This window comes from Anomaloglossus baeobatrachus, chromosome 11 (assembly GCF_048569485.1).
Source record: "Anomaloglossus baeobatrachus isolate aAnoBae1 chromosome 11, aAnoBae1.hap1, whole genome shotgun sequence".
Taxonomy (NCBI): domain Eukaryota; kingdom Metazoa; phylum Chordata; class Amphibia; order Anura; family Aromobatidae; genus Anomaloglossus; species Anomaloglossus baeobatrachus.
The window spans coordinates 122,930,667-122,951,996 of record NC_134363.1 but is presented as its reverse complement, the minus strand read 5'-3'; the positions used below and the strand labels follow the sequence as shown (position 1 = coordinate 122,951,996).

General features: G+C 48.3%; 3 non-coding genes across 3 annotated transcripts; 1 reads left to right on the top strand and 2 right to left on the bottom strand.

The window, feature by feature from the left end:
- Window positions 1–9,593: 9,593 nt before the first annotated feature.
- On the bottom strand, window positions 9,594–9,676 carry TRNAL-CAG (transfer RNA leucine (anticodon CAG)). The gene has a single exon. It is a non-coding gene; the product is annotated as a tRNA-Leu (tRNA).
- Window positions 9,677–20,203: 10,527 nt separating this feature from the next.
- On the top strand, window positions 20,204–20,276 carry TRNAF-GAA (transfer RNA phenylalanine (anticodon GAA)). Its single transcript has one exon. It is a non-coding gene; the product is annotated as a tRNA-Phe (tRNA).
- Window positions 20,277–20,596: 320 nt separating this feature from the next.
- Window positions 20,597–20,679, bottom strand: TRNAL-CAG (transfer RNA leucine (anticodon CAG)). Its single transcript has one exon. It is a non-coding gene; the product is annotated as a tRNA-Leu (tRNA).
- Window positions 20,680–21,330: the final 651 nt, after the last annotated feature.

Below are 21,330 nucleotides of genomic sequence, written 5' to 3'. Positions count from 1 at the left end.
AACATCTGCTGAAGATAGACCATCTACCAGCAAAAGTAAGATGTCTACTACTTACCGTGGACAATCCGATGTGCTCCCTTTTTTACGGACACGAACAACTGGAACAAAGGTAGATGATGGCCAAAAAAGGAAAATGCTTGAATGGATCTCAAGTGGTCCAACAAGTGCCCTCTCTGCCACCTCAACTACCGCATCCAAAAAACACCAGTCCTCTGAGTTGTCAGCCCAATCACACTTGCTTTCTCCCAGCTCTGAAGTCTCCATCCGCCCTGCACAGTATGGTGGAATTGAGATGGCTGAGTCTGCAGCGCTGTTCAGTCACACATTAGTAGTTATGCTACAAATGTCTGGTGGCTGGTCACCACCATGCTATGCACGCCTGATCTTGGTTTGCAATATATTCCTCCTGTTGGTAGCTGTACACATTCAGTTGCCTCACCCTTTCCACAGGCATTGCTAATTAAGCACCATACTTGGATCTGGTCCGCCTTTATCAATGGTTGCTCTCTGGCACTGGGAGGGTCAGTTCTGATATAGTCCTGGTATGTGTAGAGCTTGCTCCACATGCTGGGACCTGGGCTGGCCTCTATCCACAATTGCCTCTTTTGCAACATAGAAGCGGTTATATATACAGGTTACAGGTATGTGTGCTCCATTATGGTTCTGCTTTTAACTTTATCTAGGAGGCCGCATGGCACATGAAATACAGAATATAGAGTAGGACCCCCCTATTGAGATTTGCCGTGACGTTGGCAGGGGTGGCTCAAAGAATTGATCAATTATTTGCTAAAAATCTCATTTATATTACAGTACAGTTGGAATAAATCTGTGAATTTGCACTTTTTATCTGATGCATGCCATTTTCAGATCGTGCTGGCTCCCCTCTCTCTCATTCACACATTTGCCTGGGAATCAGAGGTCTGCTCCCAAGCTACAGTGAGTACAGACCAGGAAATGGTCTGCAGTGATGCCCAGAACCTTTTGTGACTCTGATTCAGGCCGTGAGGACCAAGTTTCTGAGCATAATGTTGACCCTTTTTCACAAACTGTAACACCTGTTTTATAGACAATGAGGAACATACTGATGATGATGAGACGCAGATACCAGATTGGGATGACAACTTAAATATTCTGTCAGGGCAAGAAGAGGCTCAGTCTGAGGGTGAGGGGAGTGCAAACACAACAATTGATGAGGAAGTTCTAGATCCCACCTACTGTCAACCCACAGTCAGGCACTCGAGGAGGTCAACAGAGGCAGTGGAGGAGGATGCAACCGACGATGAAGTTACCTTGCACCTTCCTGGACAGAGTCGGAGCACTGGTAGCACATCTACAACTGCATCCTCAGCCACCACTCTGCCTCTGAGCACTAGTCGGGGTGGATCAGCAGGTCGCATGCCCTCTAAGCCTTGCCTAGCCTGGTCCTTTTTTGACATAGCAAAAGATCGCCCAAATTATGTGATCTCTAAAATTTGTCGTGATTCTGTTAGTAGAGGGCAAAACCTCAGCAGTTTGACAACTTCTTCCATGAATCGTCACATGAATAAATATCATATGTCCCAGTTGGAAACTCACCGTGCTGCAATGCGGCCTAGCGGAGCGAACCATCCACCGCCTGCCCCTTCCAGTGCATCCGCGCGCTCTTCATCTTCTAGGACTGTGGGGACAGCTGTCACACCTGGTTTTCCACGCACAACTTCCACCACTGTAACTGCAACAGGCAGTTTGCTTTGTAGGTCGTCAGTTGGTTTGGAAGGGGAAACAAGTGCGTATGTACAGCTCTCTCAGACATCGATAGCACCAACATTGGATGAAGGCAACATGTCTACGCCTGCACTTTCCTCACAAACCTGCATTTTTCCAGGGACACCCTACTCAACACCGTCTACACACAGCAGCCAGATCTCTGTCCCTCAGATGTGGACAAATAAAAGGCCATTTCCTGCGACCCATGACAAAGCTAAGAGGTTGACTTTATCCCTCTATAAGCTCTTGGCTACTGAAATGCTGCCTTTCCGCCTGGTGGACACACAGGATTTTAGAGACCTTATGTCTGTCGCTGTGCCCCAGTACCAGATGCCCAGTCGCCACTACTTCTCTAAGAAAGTTGTGCCTGCGCTACACCAGCATGTCGCACACAACTTCGTTGAGAAACTCTGTGTGTCAACGGGTGCATTTCACCACCGATACTTGGACCAGTAAGCATAGATAGGGACGTTACATGTCGCTGACTGTGCACTGGGTAACTATGGTGATAGATGGTGAAGGGTCTGCTGCACAAGTCTTGCCGTCCCCACGACTTGTGTGGCAATCCTCTGTCTGTCCAAGTTCCGCCACTGCTTCTGCCTCCTCCACCTCGTCTGGGTCCTCCACCTCCGCCCCAAGCCTGCCTGGTCAGGCCACCAGCGTTCTAACTGCGCAGAAGGAATCACGCACCCCTCATTACTATGCTGGCAGCAGAGCGCAACGGCATCAGGCGGTCTTTAGCTTGAAATGTCTTGGAAATAAGAGTCACACAGCGGCTGAGTTGTGGGCAGCTCTGGAGACTAAGTTTAATAAATGGTTGTCTCCACTCAACCGGCAGCCTGGTAAGGCCGTGTGCGACAATGCTGCAAACCTGGGTGCGGCCCTTCGCCTGGGCAAGGTGACACACGTGCCTTGTATGGCTCACGTGTTGAACCTTGTTGTCCAGCAATTTTTAACACACTATCTTGGCCTAGATGGCCTTCTGAACAGGGCACGAAAACTGTCTGCTCACTTCCGCCGTTCAACCACCGCTGCTGAGCGACTTGCATCGCTCCAGAAGTCTTTCGGCCTGCCGGTTCATCGCCTGAAATGCGATGTGCCAACACGCTGGAATTCGACTCTCCACATGTTACAGCGACTGTGGCAGCACCGTCGAGCCCTGGTGCAATACGTCATGACGTATAACCTGGGCCAACGAGATGCAGAAGTGGGGCAGATCACCCTGATGGAGTGGTCTCAGATCAAGGACCTATGCACCCTTCTGCACAGTTTCGACATGGCGACGAATATGTTTAGCTCTGACAATGCCATTATCAGCATGACAATTCCAGTCATTTACATGCTGGAGCACACGCTAAACACTATTCGGAGTCAGGGGGTGGGACAACAGGAAGGGGAGGAACTACAGGAGGATTCATATGGGCAAGAGACAACAACATCACTAAGGTCCAGACGTTCATCATCACCAACGCGGCAGGCATGGAACCATGGGGGACAGGGATCAACAAGGGCGCATGGTAGCAGGCGAAATGTTGAGGACGGTGCAGGAGAACATGAAGAAATGGAGGACGAACTGTCCATGGACATGGACGACTCAGCGGATGAGGGAGACCTTGGTCAAATTTCAGTTGAAAGAGGTTGGGGGGAGATGTCAGAGAAAGAAAGAATGGTTAGCACCTCTATGCCACAAACACAGCGTGGACTTGGTCCGCATGGCTGCGCAAGACACATGAGTGCCTTCTTGCTGCACTACCTCCAACATGACCCTCGTATTGTCAAAATTAGAAGTGATGATGACTACTGGCTTGCCACACTATTAGATCCCCGGTACAAGTCCAAATTTTGTGACATAATTCCAGCCATAGAAAGGGATGCACGTATGCAGGAGTATCAGCAGAAGCTGTTACTCGATCTTAGCTCGGCTTTTCCACCAAACAACCATGTAGGTGCAGGGAGTGAATCTCCCAGTTGTAACTTGACAAATATGGGACGGTCTCGTCATCTTCAACAGTCTACCCGAACCAGTAGCACCGTATCTGGTGCTGGTAACAGCAATTTTATTGAATCTTTTCATAATTTTTTTAGACCCTCCTTTGCAAGGCCACCAGAGACAAGTCTGACACATAGTCAACGGCTGGAGAGGGTGATACAGGAGTATCTCCAAACGAACATCGATGCCATTACTTTGCAAATGAAGCCTTGCTCATTTTGGGCTTCAAATCTTGAAAAATGGCCAGAGCTCTCCACTTACGCCTTGGAGATTTTGTCGTGTCCAGCTGCCAGCGTTGTCTCTGAATGTGTCTTCAGTGCTGCTGGGTGTGTGCTGACAGATAAGCGCACGCGTCTGTCCAGTGACAATGTGGACAGACTAACGTTCATCAAAATGAACAAGTCATGGATCCACAAGGAATTTACTACCCCTGTGTCATCCTGGGGAGAGTAAATGCTTGTGGATTTGGAATGTGATTGATGCAAATGTACCTGTGAAGTGTACAACTGGGGCACAACTGCTGCTACTGAAGGGGTGGGTTTGTGTGTGGCCCAATTTTTGGAAAAAAGGGAGACTCTTCTTGGAGTAACCCTTGCTGTGTTTTTTAAAAGGAGCCAAGATGAACAGAGCTGGGATCAGGAAAGACTTAGCTACCTACCCCGGTGTCATCCTGGGGACGGTTAAGTATGGCGTATTTTTGAATGTGCTTGATGCAAATCTACCTGTGAAGTGTACAACTGAGGCACAAGTGCTGCCACTGAAGGGGTGGGTGTGTGTGTGGCCCAAGTTTTGGAAAAAAGGGAGACTCCGCTTGGAGTAACCCTTGCTTACATTGTTTTTAAAAATGATCCAAGATGAACAGAGCTGGGATCAGGAAAGACTTAGCTACCTACCCCGGTGTCATCCTGGGGACAGTTAAGGATGGCGTATTTTTGAATGCGCTTGATGCAAATCTAGCTGTGAAGTGTACAACTGGGGCACAAGTGCTGCCACTGAAGCGGTGGGTGTGTGTGTGTGGCCCAATTTTTGGAAAAAGGGAGACTCCGCTTGGAGTCACCTTGCGGTGTTTTACATGATTTTAGAACGGCGTGCCATGCCTATATCTGTGTCTCTTCCTCTTTTTCCTTGTCCAGCTCTTTTGTTTTCGCATGAGTATATGTCCTTGTCACTTTCCCATGTGTTTGTGTTGTGTTGTGAGTTGTTTGTCACCTTTTGGACACCTTTTGAGGGTGCTTTCTAGGTGTTTTTATGTGTTTGTGATTGCCTCCCATTGTTTCCTATGCGGTTCGAGCGGTTCGCCGAACCGAACTCGAACGGGACCTTCGTTCGGCGAACCGAACTCGAGCTGAACCACGGCCGGTTCCCTCATCTCTAGTTAGGAACTCCACTGCTACTTCTAGTTGAGTTTATGCAGTTAGTGGATTGCAGCGAGCTAAGTTTCCAACTACTCTTGTGTATTAATTTCCATCATTTTTATGTTTTATTTTGCAAGATCTTTTGCGGTCTCCTGACCATAACAGCTGTGCCTCTCTTGTCCAAACTGAACTGTTATATGGGCTAGAATAGAACCTGCAAACGGAAAATTAAAGCACCTGAAATAACTGGGGGAGTGCACAGACAAAGGACATGACTCCATAATACAAACTAGAAAAATTGCCGGCACTTCCTAAACTTATCGTCTGAACTGGTGCAAACTGAACATGATTTACAATATTCAAAAAAACAGTTGAACTCAAGTAAAGGGAAGGAGAAAAAACAAGGATGTAGATCAAGGGTGGGGAACCTTTTATGCGGCCCCGGGCAGATTCCCGGGGGCTGCAGTGCTGCGGCCACCGGCCCTTTAAATCACCACTTGCGCTGCTTGTGCAAACCAATGGGCTCTCCCGCTGTCCAGTGTCAGCGGGCTCAGCAGTGTGTGCCCGCCCCTCTGCCTTCCGAGCGATGTGCCAGCTGCTCTGCCCTTGGAGTGGTGTGCCCACCTCTCTGCCCTCCGAGCGATGTGACGGTCCCTCTGCCCTCCGAGTGGTGTGACGGCCCCTCTGCCCTCCGAGCGGTGTGACCGCCCCTCTGCTCTCTGAGCGGTGTGACGGCCCCTCTTCCCTCTGGTGTTCCTGCCCCTCTGACATCCGAGCGGTGTTCCCGCCCCTCTGCCCTCCGAGTGTTGTGCCTGCCCATCTGCCCTCCGAGTGGTGTGAAGGCCCCTCTGCTCTCCGAGCGGTGTGCCCCGCCCCTCTGCCCTCCGAGCGGTGTGCCCGCACCTCTGCCCTCCGAGCGGTGTGCCCGCCCCTCTGCTCTCTGGAGCGGTGTGCCCGCCCCTTTGCCCTCCGAACGGTGTGACAACCCCTCTGCTCTCCGAGCGGTGTGCCCGCCCCTCTGCCTTCCAGCGCTGTGTCCGACGCCTGCTCTCAAAGGCTGTGTGTCTGGCGCCTGCGCTCTGTGGCCCTTTCAGTGCTTTGTAGCCTTCCAGTGCTGTGTACCACCCCCACAAGTTGTGTGCAATGCTCAGCACTGTGTCCCCCCCACCCATGTTGTGTATCACCTCAGGTTTGTGTCCCCTCAGTGATGTTAAGGTCCTGCAAGTGCTGTGTGGAGCCTCCCCGTGCCCTATGCCCTCCCAATGCTGTGTATCATCCCCAGTGTTGTGTTGCCCTAGTGATGTCCGTGCCCCTAGTAGTAATGTCTGTGCTCTGAAAGTGCTGTCCATGCCCCCAGTCCTCCCAGTGATCTGTGCCTCCCCTGTGATGTCTGTGCCCCCCCAGTGATGTCTGTACCCTCAGCCTCTCTTATGATGTCTGTGCCCCAGCCTCTATTGCATTGTGTATGCCCCCCAGCACCTCTTGTGTTTGCCTCCAGCGTCTCCTGTGATGTGTATGCCCCAGCATCTCCTGTGACTTATACATCATAGGAGACACTGGGGACATACACAACACAGGAGGGGCTGGGGTCTTATACATCACAGGAGGGGCAGGAGGCATTTACATCACAGGAGGAGCAGGGGGCATATAAAGCCTCTCATGTGATGTATGTGCCCCCCCAATGTCTCCTGTGATGTATATACAGCAGTCCCAGCGTCTCCTATCTGATGTATATATGTCAGTTCCAGTGTCTCCTATGTGATATTTATGCCCCCAGGACCTCCAGTGATGTATGTGCCTTCAGCATTTCATGTGATGTATATACAGCAGTCCCAGTGTTTCCTATGTGATGTGTGCCTCCAGCATCTCCTGGGATGTACAGCGTCTATTATGTGATGTATATGATTTACCAATCTTATTATCACAAGGAGTTGACTATGCTCCAGACCGAAACAAATCTGGAAAAGCAGCTGTGAGAAGAAACAGGATTAGTATCACCAAACATCACAGACGCAATACAGAGAAGCTGCTCCGGCCACCACAGTAGGGGTGAGTTAATTAATTGTTTGAACAAATATAGTGTGACGCCCTGGGCAAGCCAGGGGTCACAGGTCACAACATCACATGCACCCCACATTCCCGGCAGGTACACCTAGGCTAACCTAAAATCCTTATAAATCCAAAAGCGGAAATAGAAATCCATATTTTATATATGCATGTCCACCAAACAGAATATATAAACCTACATTAGACCTGCGTAATCACGTAATGCATCAGAGAAACAATTATACAAGATTTCAAAAAAGTATACAAATTTTATTAACATGATACCAACAACAAAGTATATCACATGATTAGAGACAGATATCAAAAATCACACAGTAAAAAGTCACTCATTACCCCTTAAAAACACAGAAAAAATCCTGGGACAGTGTGGCATTAGAGTTAGTATGTTGTGGTGGTCAAAAAGTTAGATATATGCATACACCCAAAATTACAGCAAGAATAATTTCATAAGGCCAACAGTATAATATACTGTGGCAATCATAAAAAGGTGTATGAATATATTTCCAAATACATCAAGGATGATCATAGAAACATTGGCACTCCAGCAGGCATAAAAAATGCTGGTAATTAAATTACCACACCATGCAGATGCATACAAATTGTACATGTGAAGAACCCCCACAGGTTACATAAGTCAGAGAATACATTTCTGCAGTGGATTTATAATCATATCAGGGTTTGCCAGCATTCAAGTCAGTACAAGATCCCCAAATACATGCCATACCCTCCTATCACCCTAAGGGTGGGAGGTAGGGAAAGGGGGGGGGGAACCACAGCCTAATAACTGCTGGAGACAATTTTGGAGGTTGTTAAAGGACCACTACCTGTAGAACCACACTGCCCAGCACCTCTACGCGCGTTTCACACTCGCTTCGTCAGGAGGTGCTGTGACAGGGAGATGGTCATCTTTTTATGGCGCAGGACTCACCTGAGGCTCATCAGTGACGCGCAGTGTGCGGCGGCGGCCATGCCGCCCACTCCAGCCGGCGTCCCGGAAGTCACATTGCGCATGCGCACTAATCGCTTCACTTATTGGGCGCCGGCTGCAGGGGAGGGACAGACACCGACACACACGGAGCGTACAGGCATCAGTGAGTCCAGCGCCATCTTGGATGAGGGCAAAAGGCTAGGAGTCGCCATAATTTGCCAAATCCGTCAGTGGAGGGGACCTCTGTCTCCTAACAACCAAGTCCCGATTGAAGGCAACAGTCCGACCGTTAAGGGAAGACACCGCCACCGCCAAGGCACCAGTTTCCCAGGGCCAGCGCCTGCGGGCAAGAGAGAGGCTCCTCCGGCTCATGTCCAGGATGGGGAGCGGGTGACCGGTGGGAACCCATCGCTACCAAAAAGACTTTACATAGGTGCAGGGAAGAGACTGTCACCGCTAACTGCAGGGAACATCAGCACCGTAACCGTCCGAGGGACCCGTCCAACCAGCCAGGGACCCGTCCAACCAGCCGTTTGTTTACCGAGAACTGTGTAGTGTTTACTGGCTGAGTGAGTACCTCCGTGCCGTGCGGCACAGCGCTGCCCCTGCGCCCCTGCACCTCCACAGGCCCCATACCCGCCTGTCCACCATACCAACCCCATCACTGGGCCCCGGGACCACCAAAACCCCTACCCACGGAGGGGCAAACTAACAACTGGCTGCTCCATACCATCACTCCCGGGTTCCCAAGAAAGAGCAGCGGTGGTGTCCACTTAATCACCACAGCCGTGGGTGGCATCACGGACAATAAACTATCCCAAAACCCAATCCCCTTTCACTCACGGGCTCAGCGCCGCTCGAGTCCCCGGGATCCGGCCCATCGCTCGAGCCACCGAGCAGCAGCAGCAGGCCGCAGCAGCCGCAACGGCAGCCGGACCCGAGCAGTGGGAGAGTGCGGCGTCCCCTCCTCCGCCCGCGACAATAGCAGAATCATTTTCACATTGATAATTTTGTGTGGCCCCCGAAGGTTGGCAGAGATTTCCAAATGGCCCCCGGCTGAAAAAAGATTCCCCACTCCATATGTAGATGGTGAACATTGGAATATGAATCTGCATTACTGTCAAGAAAACGTGAAGACGTTTTTTTTGAAAAAGCGTTAGACTGAAGAACGTAAGGTCCCCCGGTTCAATCCTGGGTTTTGGCAAATTATTTTTACTTCCCCCATTAAATTAAAAAGTGGAAAGCAAATGAAGCATATGGACTGATAATATAAATGAGATGTAAAAGACATCAACGTTTTACAAAAAATCATGATATTCTAAAGAATATAAAAAGTTAGATGCAAATTTGGAAATACTAGAATCGACGTTTTGTTAATAGTGACAGCATCACAAAAAGCGCATGCAAAAATAGGTATTTTAACGAGCAAGAAAGATCCCTCCATGTTATGTCCTACAAGTGATGAAAAAGACCAAGACCGCATGTTAGCCTAAATAAAAGAAAACTTTGTTAGAAGTGGGATTCGAACCCACGCCTCCAGAGGAGACTGCGACCTGAACACAGCGCCTTAGACCACTCGGCCATCCTGACTTCTGTTAAAGACTTATGATTAACTCTTTCCAAGCCAGTTGTCAGAAAAATAATCATTACTTTTGATAAAACAAAATATATCACAATTTATTTATTTTTCTTCACCCATTAAATTTAAAGTAGAAAATAAATGAAGCATATGGACTGATAATATAAATAAGATGTAAAAGGCATCAAAGTTCTACAAAAAAAATCATGATATTCCAAAGAATATAAAAAGTTAGATGCAAACTTGTAACTACTAAAATTGACGTTTTGTAATAGTGACAGCATCACAAAAAGCGCATGCAAAAATAGGTATTTTAATGAGCACAAAAATAAAGAGAAAAAAAGATTCATCCATTTAATGTCCTAAAAGTGATGAAAAAGACCACGACCACATGTGAGCCTAAATAAAAGAAAATGTTGATATCAGAAGTGGGATTCGAACCCACACCTCCAGAGGAGACTGCGACCTGAACACAGCACCTTAGACCGCTCGGCCATCCTGACTTCTATTTAAGCTTTATTATTAACTCTTTCCAAGCCAGTTGTCAGAAAAATGATCATTACTTTTGATAAAACAAAATATATCACAATTTATTTTAATATTGATTTTTAACACTGTAGTGACTGAATCAATTTTAAATTGTCTCCTTCTAGACCAGTCCAATTTAAAACCTAATCTCATAATCTGAACTGGTGCAAACTGAACATGACATACAATATCCAAACTGACCTTTGGATCGTATGATGTCATCCTATGGCTTGTGCAGGAGTACTCTGTATTTTGCCCTTCCCTGTTGTGAGAAAGAAAGAGAAAAAGAAGAAGAAAAAGAGGAGAAAAAAATTTTCTTTTTGTGGTTCATAATTATTCGTTCCTCTGTTTTTTCTGTTTCTTCCTCCATTCTGTATACTTTATACATGGTTGTATATTACTAAATATATCTCTTAGGGCCGTTTTCTTTAGAGCCATGTTTGTCCCTTTATCATCTATGTTCATGATCTATGAGTATTCTGGGTGCAGTTCTTTTACATATAGCTGTCCGTGATCCGGTGTGCAGACAATACAATACCGTGTGCTTCAGACAGTCACGTGGGATCCCCTGATCTTTACCACCGTTACTTCCCACTGAGCTATGCCTTTTGTCCGATCACAGAGCGCGTCTAGCTGGCCTGCCTTCCATGGAATTGTCTGTGCTCCGGCTCTATACAGGTGCACGCCCACCGGTCGCTTAGCGACATGGGACGCAGAGGCTGCACTACCCGAAGCATGGCACTTCCTGTTTTATGGTTTGCGGTCCAGTGCGCATGCGCCAGTGACGTGATCGGATCAAACGGGATTCCCTCTTCTACATGACGTATGCGGCTCACCCCCGCTGTTAATGAAACGCAGGCACTATTAGCTGTTGCTATTGGCTCCTTTTCAACACTTTCTGTCTGCCCCAGATGGTTTTTAATGAATTGGGTCATATGATAGCCCTTTGACTTTTGGATTGGTTATTCATTTGTATAAATAAACCTGCGTTGCACTAATAAGCCACACCTCCTGATGAAGACCCATTTGGAAACATATGTTGAGGTTGCCAGTCCTGGTGCTCTACTTTTTGAGGTAATGGATTCTTTCTGACTAAGTCTGCCCTTTCCATGTATACTTTTGTCTGCATATATTAATTGCACTGGTCACTTTATCCTATCTGGACCCACCTGTTTGCACAATGTACTGGTTGGGACCCTCTTATTGTGACCAAACATAAATACCAAAACCTTTTTGGTTTAAAGTAGTGCAATTTCTCACAGCATTTGGCACTTTATTAAGGTCTTTTTAGCTTTCTTTGCATGTTTGACCTTTTTTGCCTGTTTTTTGCTATCCCCCTTGGGGCTCACCTTTTTGTCATCTAGATCCACCCTCTATTAAATTATCTGCAATCAACTTTGATACATACATATATTTGTTTGGCACCAGGTCTGGGTTTTATGCAGTGTTATTTATTTATTTTTTCGCTTTTTGTCTTTTAAAGTGTATTTAATAAAAATCAATTTTTTAGCCTAATACTTTGGTGTTCTTATGTGTTGCAATATCTGTTCAGTTTGACAGGCTATGTACTCTATTTACAAGGTTTTGTGTATAAATATCCAAACTAGCAGTTGACTCAAGTAAAGAGAAGGAGGAAAAACAAGAATGTAGGTGGTGAACATTGGAGTAAGAATCTGCATTACTGCCATGAAAACATTTTTTTGAAAAATATGAGTTACTTAGCAAATAAAGGTGGCCAAATTTACATGTGCTCAGATACCACGTCAATGTCTAACTCTCATCTGGGTCCTACTCTATCTGGGCACAAGTAAATTTGGCCACCTTTATTCACTAAGTAAATAATTTTTTCCAAAAAAAGTTATCATGTTTTCTTGGCGGAAATGCAGATTTATATTTCAATATATCGCAAGCCTCTGCAACCTGTACACAGCACCTGTAAGGGCCAGGTGGATGGGCAGACCCAGGAGGTGGATCCACTGGGCCGAACTCCTTGATGATGGTAAGGGGTCCGGTAGCTGGAGCACTACAGGTAGCAGGACAGTCCGTGCACACGAGTATAATGGAGACGTCCCTGGGACCACGGAGTCACTGATGGTAGTCCGGGTGACGGAGCTCAGGTTCGGAAGCCGAGATGATGTCAGGCGGAGTCCGGAACCGTTGGAGCGAGATGACGGGTCACCGCAGGGATCAGAGATGATACGGGCTGTCAGGATGGCAGATAGGCAGCGTTCGGGATTCGGCAGGACCGGATGGCAAGGCAGGATCGGCTCTAGAAGAGAGAGAGGTGAGTATCTCACAGGAACACAAGGAGACCTGACTCCTAGCTTGGGAAACACGAAGAACAGGCCCCGCCCACTTGGACACTAAACCCCTTTATACCCTGTACCTGTGTGCTTCATTTCCTGTCAGTGGACGCTGGCCCTTTAAGAAAGGGTCAATGACCGCGCGCGCGCCCTAATGCGCATGCGCGCGGCCCGGGTGCCAGAAGCCAGAGCAGGAAGCTGAGAGGAGGAAGCAGCAGAGCCGGGCTGGGGCTGGGAAGCCGACGGGCGCCGGGAGCGGGGACCAGGAGGCCTGGGAAGTGCAGGAAATGGAGGCTGGAGAGCGGGGAGCGTGGCAGGTGAGCCGGGGATCAGAGCAGGGGACCCGGGGAGCGTGACAGTACCCCCCCCACGCCCCCCTCCCCGCAACCGGGACAGGAAGGCACGGATCAGAGGAGTGCCCACATTCTCCCGGGGCTCCCAGGACCTATCCTCAGGACCATACCCTGCCCAGTCCACCAGGAAGAACTGTCGACCCCGTACGGTCTTCATGGCCACGATATCCCTTACCGCATAGATGTCGTCATCGGCAATAGAAGGAGGAGCCAAACCGGCAGCAGCGGAGAAGGGACCAAGGACAACCGGCTTGAGCAGGGAGACGTGGAAGGAATTGGGTATCCTCATCGTGGCCGGGAGCTGCAGCTTGTAGGAGACCTCATTGATCTTGCTGAGGACTTTAAACGGCCCGATGTAGCGAGGTCCCAGCTTGTAGGATGGTAGCTTCAATCGGACGTACTTGGAAGCAAGCCAGACGAGATCTCCAGGAGAGAAACACGGAGGGTCCAGACGTCTCTTGTCTGCGTGTCTCTTCATCCGCAGGGAGGCACGTGCAAGGGACGCCTTAACAGAGTCCCAAATGGTTGTAAAGTCACGGGCTACAGCATCAGCAGCAGGGACATCCGAGGAAGAGGATACAGGCAATGGGACGGTAGGTTGAAGTCCGTAAACGACATGGAAGGGAGAGCTGGAGGAGGACTCACTGACGTGGTGGTTATGGGAGAATTCAGCCCAAGGAAGAAGCGTGGACCAGTCGTCATGATGGGCGTTGACGTAGTGACGTAAGAAGGAGGTCAAGATCTGATTGACCCGTTCCACTTGGCCGTTCGACTGAGGATGGTAGGCTGAAGAAAAGTCCAGAGTCACTCCCAGATGTTTGCAGAGAGCCCTCCAGAAGCGGGAGGTGAACTGAGTTCCTCTGTCGGACACAATGTGTGATGGAAAGCCATGCAAGCGGAAGATGTGATGTATATAGGCGTCCGCGAGTTCCTGGGCAGAGGGCAGTCCAGCCATAGGGACGAAATGAGCCATTTTAGAGAACCGATCCACCACGACCCATATGACTGTGTCCGGAGGACAATGGCAAGTCCGTAACAAAGTCCATCGCAATGTGTTGCCACGGAACTGAGGGTATAGGCAGAGGCAGAAGACGGCCATATGGCAGGTGTTTGGGCGTCTTGTTCCTGGCACAAGAGGAGCAGGCAGAGACAAGAGGCGACGTCCGTGCGAAGGGATGGCCACCAGTAATGACGTACAATCGCACCCCATGTTCTCTTCTGACCAGCATGACCGGCTGTTTTCGAGGCATGGCCCCAGTGTAACACTTTTTGCCTGTCAGTCTCAGAGACATAGGTCTTCCCGGGCGGTATCTGGGCCAGGGTGACAGGGGCCACCGGAATGATTTTACTAGGACAGATGATGGGTTGGGATGTCTCCTCCTCCTGCTCCATGGGCATGAAAGACCTGGACAAGGCATCAGCGCGTACATTCTTGTCCGCGGGTCGGAAATGGAGCTGGAAATCGAATCTGGCAAAGAACAAGGACCACCTGGCTTGCCGTGGGTTCAGTCGCTGAGCAGACCGCAGGTATTCCAGGTTCTTGTGGTCCGTGTAAATAATAACGGGGTACACTGCTCCTTCCAGAAGGTAGCGCCATTCCTCCAGAGCCAGTTTGACTGCCAATAGCTCTCGGTCACCGATGGTGTAGTTGCGTTCAGGCGCTAAGAAGCTCTTGGAGAAGAAACCGCAAGTCACCATCTTCCCGGAGGAGGACTTCTGCATGAGCACTGCTCCGGCTCCCGAGGAGGAGGCATCCACCTCCAAGGTGAACTGGCGGTTTAACTCCGGACGGTGGAGTACAGGAGAGGAGGCAAATGCCCGCTTCAGAGAGCCAAACGCGGCGTCGGCCGCAGGTGACCAGTCCTTTGGATTAGCCCCCTTCTTGGTCAAGGCGGAGAGAGGAGCAGTCAGAGCAGAGAAGTGAGGGATGAACTGGCGGTAATAGTTGGCGAATCCCAGAAAGCGTTGGATTGCCTTCAGTCCAGAAGGAGGAGGCCAGTTGAGAATGGAGGAGACCTTCTTTGGATCCATCTGCAGTCCGGTATCGGAGATGAGGTAACCCAGGAAGGGGAGAGAAGACTGCTCAAAGACACACTTCTCGTACTTGGCGTACAGACGATTCTCTCTGTCTTTGTAGAACCAGCTGCACGTTCTCTCTGTGGGTCTGGAGGTCCGGAGAGAAGACAAGGATATCATCCAGATACACCACCACACAGACGTAGAGAAGGTCCCGGAACACGTCGTTCACCAATTCTTGAAAGACTGCTGGTGCGTTACACAGGCCGAAGGGCATCACACAGTATTCATAGTGCCCATCGCGAGTATTGAACGCGGTCTTCCATTCGTCCCCAGAGCGGATGCGGACCAGGTTGTAGGCACCCCGAAGATCCAACTTGGTGAACACACGAGCTCCTCTAAGCCGATCAAACAATTCGGGGATGAGCGGCAGGGGGTACTTGTTTTTCACGGTGATTTGGTTCAATCCCCGGTAGTCTATGCATGGGCGTAAGTCGCCCTCTTTCTTCTTAACAAAGAAGCCTGCTCCGGCAGGAGAGGAGGATCTCCCAATGAATCCCCTTGCCAGGCTCTCTGTGATGTAAGTAGACATAGCCCTTGTTTCGGCTGGAGACAGTGGGTATATCCGTCCTCGAGGTGGTGTAGTTCCCGGGAGCAGGTCGATGGCACAATCGTACGGACGATGTGGCGGAAGTACCTCTGACTCCTTTTTATCAAAGACGTCCGCGAAGGACCAATAGGCCGAGGGCAGTCCCGGTAGGGACTCTGGAACCGGGGGTCGTCGGATGGGTTGTATGGTCTTCAGACAGGTCTCATGGCAAGAAGAGCCCCATCGGGTGATTTCACCAGTGCCCCAGCTGACTGATGGTTCGTGTGTCCGTAACCAGGGAAGTCCCAGCAGGATTTTATGGGACATGTGTGGGAGGACGTAGAGAGCGATGTTCTCGGTGTGCAGGGCACCGATACGCAGTTCGACCGGCCTGGTGATCCAGGAGATGGTGTCAGAGAGGGGTCTCCCATCCACAGAGGCAATCACGAGGGGTTTGTCGAGTGGAGTAACAGGCACCTGGTACTTGTCCACCGTGGCCTGCTGGATGAAATTGCCTGCTGCCCCGGAATCGAGGTACGCCTCAGCCGTGAACCGTGTCTCTCCCGTTGTCACTTGCACAGTCCATGTAACCGGGTCTGAGAGAGTCCCAGCACCTAGGGTGGCCTCTCCTACCAACCCTAGGCTTTGGAGTTTCCCGACCTCTCTGGACAGGAGCGTAGCAGGTGTGTGCCCTCTCCGCAGTAGAAGCAGAGACCCTTGGCGAGCCGTTCTGCTCGGCGTTGTTCAGACTGCCGCACCCGGTCGATCTGCATGGGCTCGTGGACGGAGACACCAGATGCCGTTGACTGGAGTATGGCGGGCTTCTGCGGAGGAGAGGAATGCCGTACCGGACGTCTCTCACGGGACACCTCTTTGGATCGTTCCTGAAAGCGAATGTCCACTCGCGTCGCTAGGGTAATCGGAGCATCCAGGGTGGACGGTACGTCACGACCAGCCAGCTCATCTTTAATTCGGCCCGAGAGTCCTTCCCAGAAAGCGGCGGTTAGGGCCTCGTTGTTCCACCCGAGTTCCGAAGCCAAGGTGCGAAAACGGATGGCGTATTGACCCACCGTCAGAGTCCCCTGACGTAACCGGAGAAGAGATGAGGCAGACGCGGAGGCGCGTCCGGGCTCGTCAAAGGTGCCACGAAAAGCCTGCAGAAACTCCTGGATGTTCGTGGTCACAGGATCCTCACTTTCCCACAAGGGGTTCATCCACGCCAGTGCCTCACCCTCTAGATGGGACATGATGAAGGCGACCTTGGCTTGGTTGGAGGCAAACAAATGCGGCAGCTGCGTGAAATGGAGGGAGCATTGGTTTTTGAATCCCCTGCAGGTCTTGGGATCTCCGGCGTACCGGGGTGGTGAGGCCAAACGAAGTCTGGAAGCATCCGAAGAGGCTGCCACGGGAGCTGGAGCCGTGGATTGACTAGTGGAAGCCCGAGATGCCGAAGATGTAACTGACGCTTGTTCAGGCGGGCGTCCACAGAAGACATGAATTGCAGCATGCGGGTCTGAGTCTCACGCTGGCGTGTGAGTTCCTCCTGTAAGGCTGCTAGTGCTGCAGCGGGATCCATGGCCTGTTCTTACTGTTAGGGCCAGGTGGACGGGCAGACCCAGGAGGTGGATCCACTGGGCCGAACTCCTTGATGATGGTAAGGGGTCCGGTAGCTGGAGCACTACAGGTAGCAGGACAGTCCGTGCACACGAGTATAATGGAGAAGTCCCTGGGACCACGGAGTCACTGATGGTAGTCCGGGTGACGGAGCTCAGGTTCGGAAGCCGAGATGATGTCAGGCGGAGTCGAACCGTTGGAGCGAGATGACGGGTCACCGCAGGGATCAGAGATGGTACGGGCTGTCAGGATGGCAGATAGGCAGCGTTCGGGGTTCGGCAGGACCGGATGGCAAGGCAGGATCGGCTCTAGAAGAGAGAGAGGTGAGTATCTCACAGGAACACAAGGAGACCTTACTCCTAGCTTGGGAAACACGAAGAACATGCCCCGCCCACTTGGACACTAAACCCCTTTATACCCTGTACCTGTGTGCTTCATTTCCTGTCAGTGGACGCTGGCCCTTTAAGAAAGGGTCAATGACCGAACGCGCGCCCTAATGCGCATGCGCGCGGCCCGGGTGCCAGAAGCCAGAGCAGGAAGCTGAGAGGAGGAAGCAGCAGAGCTGGGAAGCCGACGGGAGCGGGGACCAGGAGGCCTGGGAAGTGCAGGAAATGGAGGCTGGGGAGCGTGGCAGGTGAGCCGGGGATCAGAGCAAGGGACCCGGGGAGCGTGACAGCACCTTACACCCTCAGGTATCCTGACTTTTCTATAACTGTTAGGATTAACTCTTTCCAAACCAGTTATCAGAAAAATGATCATTACTTGTGATGAAATTAAATGTATCATGATTTATTTTAACAACGTTTTTAACCCCTTAGTGACTGAGCCAGTTTTAAATTGGCTCCCTGTATTTTTGATAACCAGCCAAGGTAAAGAAGACAGATGAGGGTTGTAGCTCGCAACTACTTTATCTGTGCTGGTTATCAATAATAGCGAGAACCACACATCATTTATTTTTTACATTTCTTAATTTTGTTCTTAGCAGTGTACAGGCATCTTCCCCAAGCTGAATAGCTTGTTACTTTGCTGCGCTGCAGACGTTCATCAAAGTAAAATAATTTGCCGAAACTCGGGATCTTTAGATCTTCAGTCTAACGCTCTCCCAACTGAGCTATTTCGGCTGTACTGCATGTATATAGACTGACAAAAAACACACAAAAACAATAATGTATTTTACAGGAAAAAATGTTAGGAAATAATCTTTCCTGTATAATGACTTGTACAAAGGAAAATTAAAAAAAAGAGAGAAAAAAGTCTCCTCCAGCCCTCATGCTTTGCTCACACGCAGCCTTTTTATTATGTTTTTATTAATAATAATAATAAAAATTTTTATGTATATTGCGCCAACATATTCCACAGACCATTGTACAGACAATGTGAGACAATACAGAATATCAAAATTCAGATACCAAGAGGAGTGAGGGCCCTGCTCGTAAGCTTACAGTCTATTAGGGAATAGGGGAGGCACAAAAGGTGAATGGGGGGGGAGGGAGAAAAGCTTGTCATATATGGTCCAGCCATCGATTTAATAGAGGATCAAAACCAGCTGCATGAACCCGGGTCGCCAACAAGAATTTATGCAGGTACAGAGTGTAAAGAAATACATGAAGAGGAAGGCACCAGAAGGACAAGGGGACAAGAATTGGAAGTAAATTTTATAAGGGCAGAATGGGACTGGATTAGAACAGGGCGGTGAGGTGAAAGGCTAGTCTAAATAAATGCGATTTTAGGGCCCGCTTAATGGTGTGGATGTCGGAAATTAATCGAATTGTTCTTTGTTCTTGGTGGGTTCCAAAGCATTGGTGCAGCTCATGAGAAATCTTGAAGACGGGATTGGGAGATTCGAATCATTGAAGATGTCAGTCTTAGGTCATTAGCAGAACGGAGAACACAGGTGGGGTGAAACACAGCCATGAGGGAGGAGATGTAGGGCATGCGGAACTGTGGAGAGCTTTGTGGGTGAGAGTGATGAGTTTATATTGGACTCTGTAACGGATTGGCAACCAGTGCAATGACTGGCACAGAGCAGAGGCATCGGTGAAGCGGCTGGAGAAGAAAATCATCCTGGGTGCAGCATTCAGAATGGATTAGAGAGGGGAGAGTTTACTAACAGAGAGAACGATTAGTAAACAATTATAGTACAGTAAAGTTTTTGTAATTTCTCATTGCTTTCAATGGTGAAAATAATATTCACCAGTAAATGTAATGTTTAACTACCTTCTCTGGACACATAGTGTGTGATATGTAGTGATGAGCAAATCCAAATGGTAAAGTTCAGGGTTTGTACCAGAGTTTGAACTCAAGCATGGATTTTTCACAGACGTCTGTGTTTGTATGCCCTACATCTCCTCCCTATCACCTGACCCATGTTCTGTTCTGCTAATGACCTAAGACTGACATACTCAATGATTTGAACCTCCCAATCCCATCTTCAAGATTTCTCATGAGCTGCACCAATGCTCTGGAACCCACTACCAAGAAAAATTTGATTAATTTCCGACATCCACACCTTTTAAGCGGGCCCTAAAAATGCATTTCTTTAGACTAGCCAATCATCTCACCTCCCTCATCTAATCTAGTCCCATTCTGCCCTTCATAAAATTTACTTCCAATTTTTGTCCCCTTTTCCTTCTGGTTCCTTTCTCTTCATGTACTTCTTTACACTCTATGTATAAATTCTGGCAGACGATTTGTTCACGAAGCTGGTTTTGAATCCCCTATTAAATCGATGACTGTAGCATATATAACAAGCTTTCTCCCCCCCCCCCCATTCACCTTTTGTGCCTCCCCTATTCCATCATAGACTTGAAGCTTACGAACAGTGCCCTCACTCCTCTTGGTATCTGGATTTTGTTATTTTGTATTGTTTCATATTGTCTGTACATCTTCCCTCTGAATTGGAAAGCGCTGAGGAATATGTTGGCGCTATACTGTATAAATAAAAATAATAATTATTATTAATAATAATAATAAAAAGGCTGCGTGTGAGCAAAGCATAAGGCGTGGAGGAGACTTTTCTCTTTTTTTAATTTTCCTCTATACAAGTCATTATACAGGAAAGATTACCTAACATTTTTTCCTGTGAAATCCATTCCTGGTTTTTTGTTTTTTGTCAGTCTATATACATGCAGTACAGCCGAAATAGCTCAGTTGGGAGAGCGTTAGACTGAAGATCTAAAGGTCCCTGGTTCGATCCCGGGTTTCGGCAGATTATTTTTTCTTCACCCATTAAATTTAAAGTAGAAAATAAATGAAGCATATGGACTGATAATATAAATAAGATGTAAAAGGCATCAAAGTTCTACAAAAAAAACATGATATTCCAAAGAATATAAAAAGTTAGATGCAAACTTGTAACTACTAAAATTGACGTTTTGTAATAGTGACAGCATCACAAAAAGCGCATGCAAAAATAGGTATTTTAATGAGCACAAAAATAAAGAGAAAAAAAGATTCATCCATTTAATGTCCTAAAAGTGATGAAAAAGACCAAGACCACATGTTAGCCTAAATAAAAGAAAATGTTGATATCAGAAGTGGGATTCGAACCCACGCCTCCAGAGGAGACTGCGACCTGAACACAGCACCTTAGACCGCTCGGCCATCCTGACTTCTATTTAAGCTTTATTATGAACGCTTTCCAAGCCAGTTGTCAGAAAAATGATCATTACTTTTGATAAAACAAAATATATCACAATTTATTTTAATATTGATTTTTAACACTAGTGACTGAATCAATTTTAAATTGTCTCCTTGTAGACCTGTCAATAGTAAATAGTACAATCAGAGATATTTCAATTTATAGTATGTAAATTACAATCATTTCAAAATTTGTTAAGGAAGTTCCTCTGACTTAGTAAAACATTACCCTTAAAGGGGTTGTCTACTGCTTTTACATTGATGGCCTATCGTTAGGTTAAACTAGAAAAATTACTGGCACTTCCTAATCTCATAATCTGAACTGGTGCAAACTAAACATGACATACAATATTCAAAATAGCAGTTGCACTCAAGTAAAGGGAAGGAGAAAAAAACAAAAATGTAGATGGTGAACATTGGACTATGAATCTGCATTACTGCCAAGAAAACATGAAAACAGGTTTTTGAAAAATGATTTACTTAGCAAATAAAGGTGGCCAAATTTACTTGTGCCCAGATAGAGTAGGACCCAGATGAGACTTACAGCTTGACGTGGTATCTGAGCACAAGTAATTCAGCCACCTTTATTTGCTAAGTAACTCATATTTTTTTAAAAATTGTTT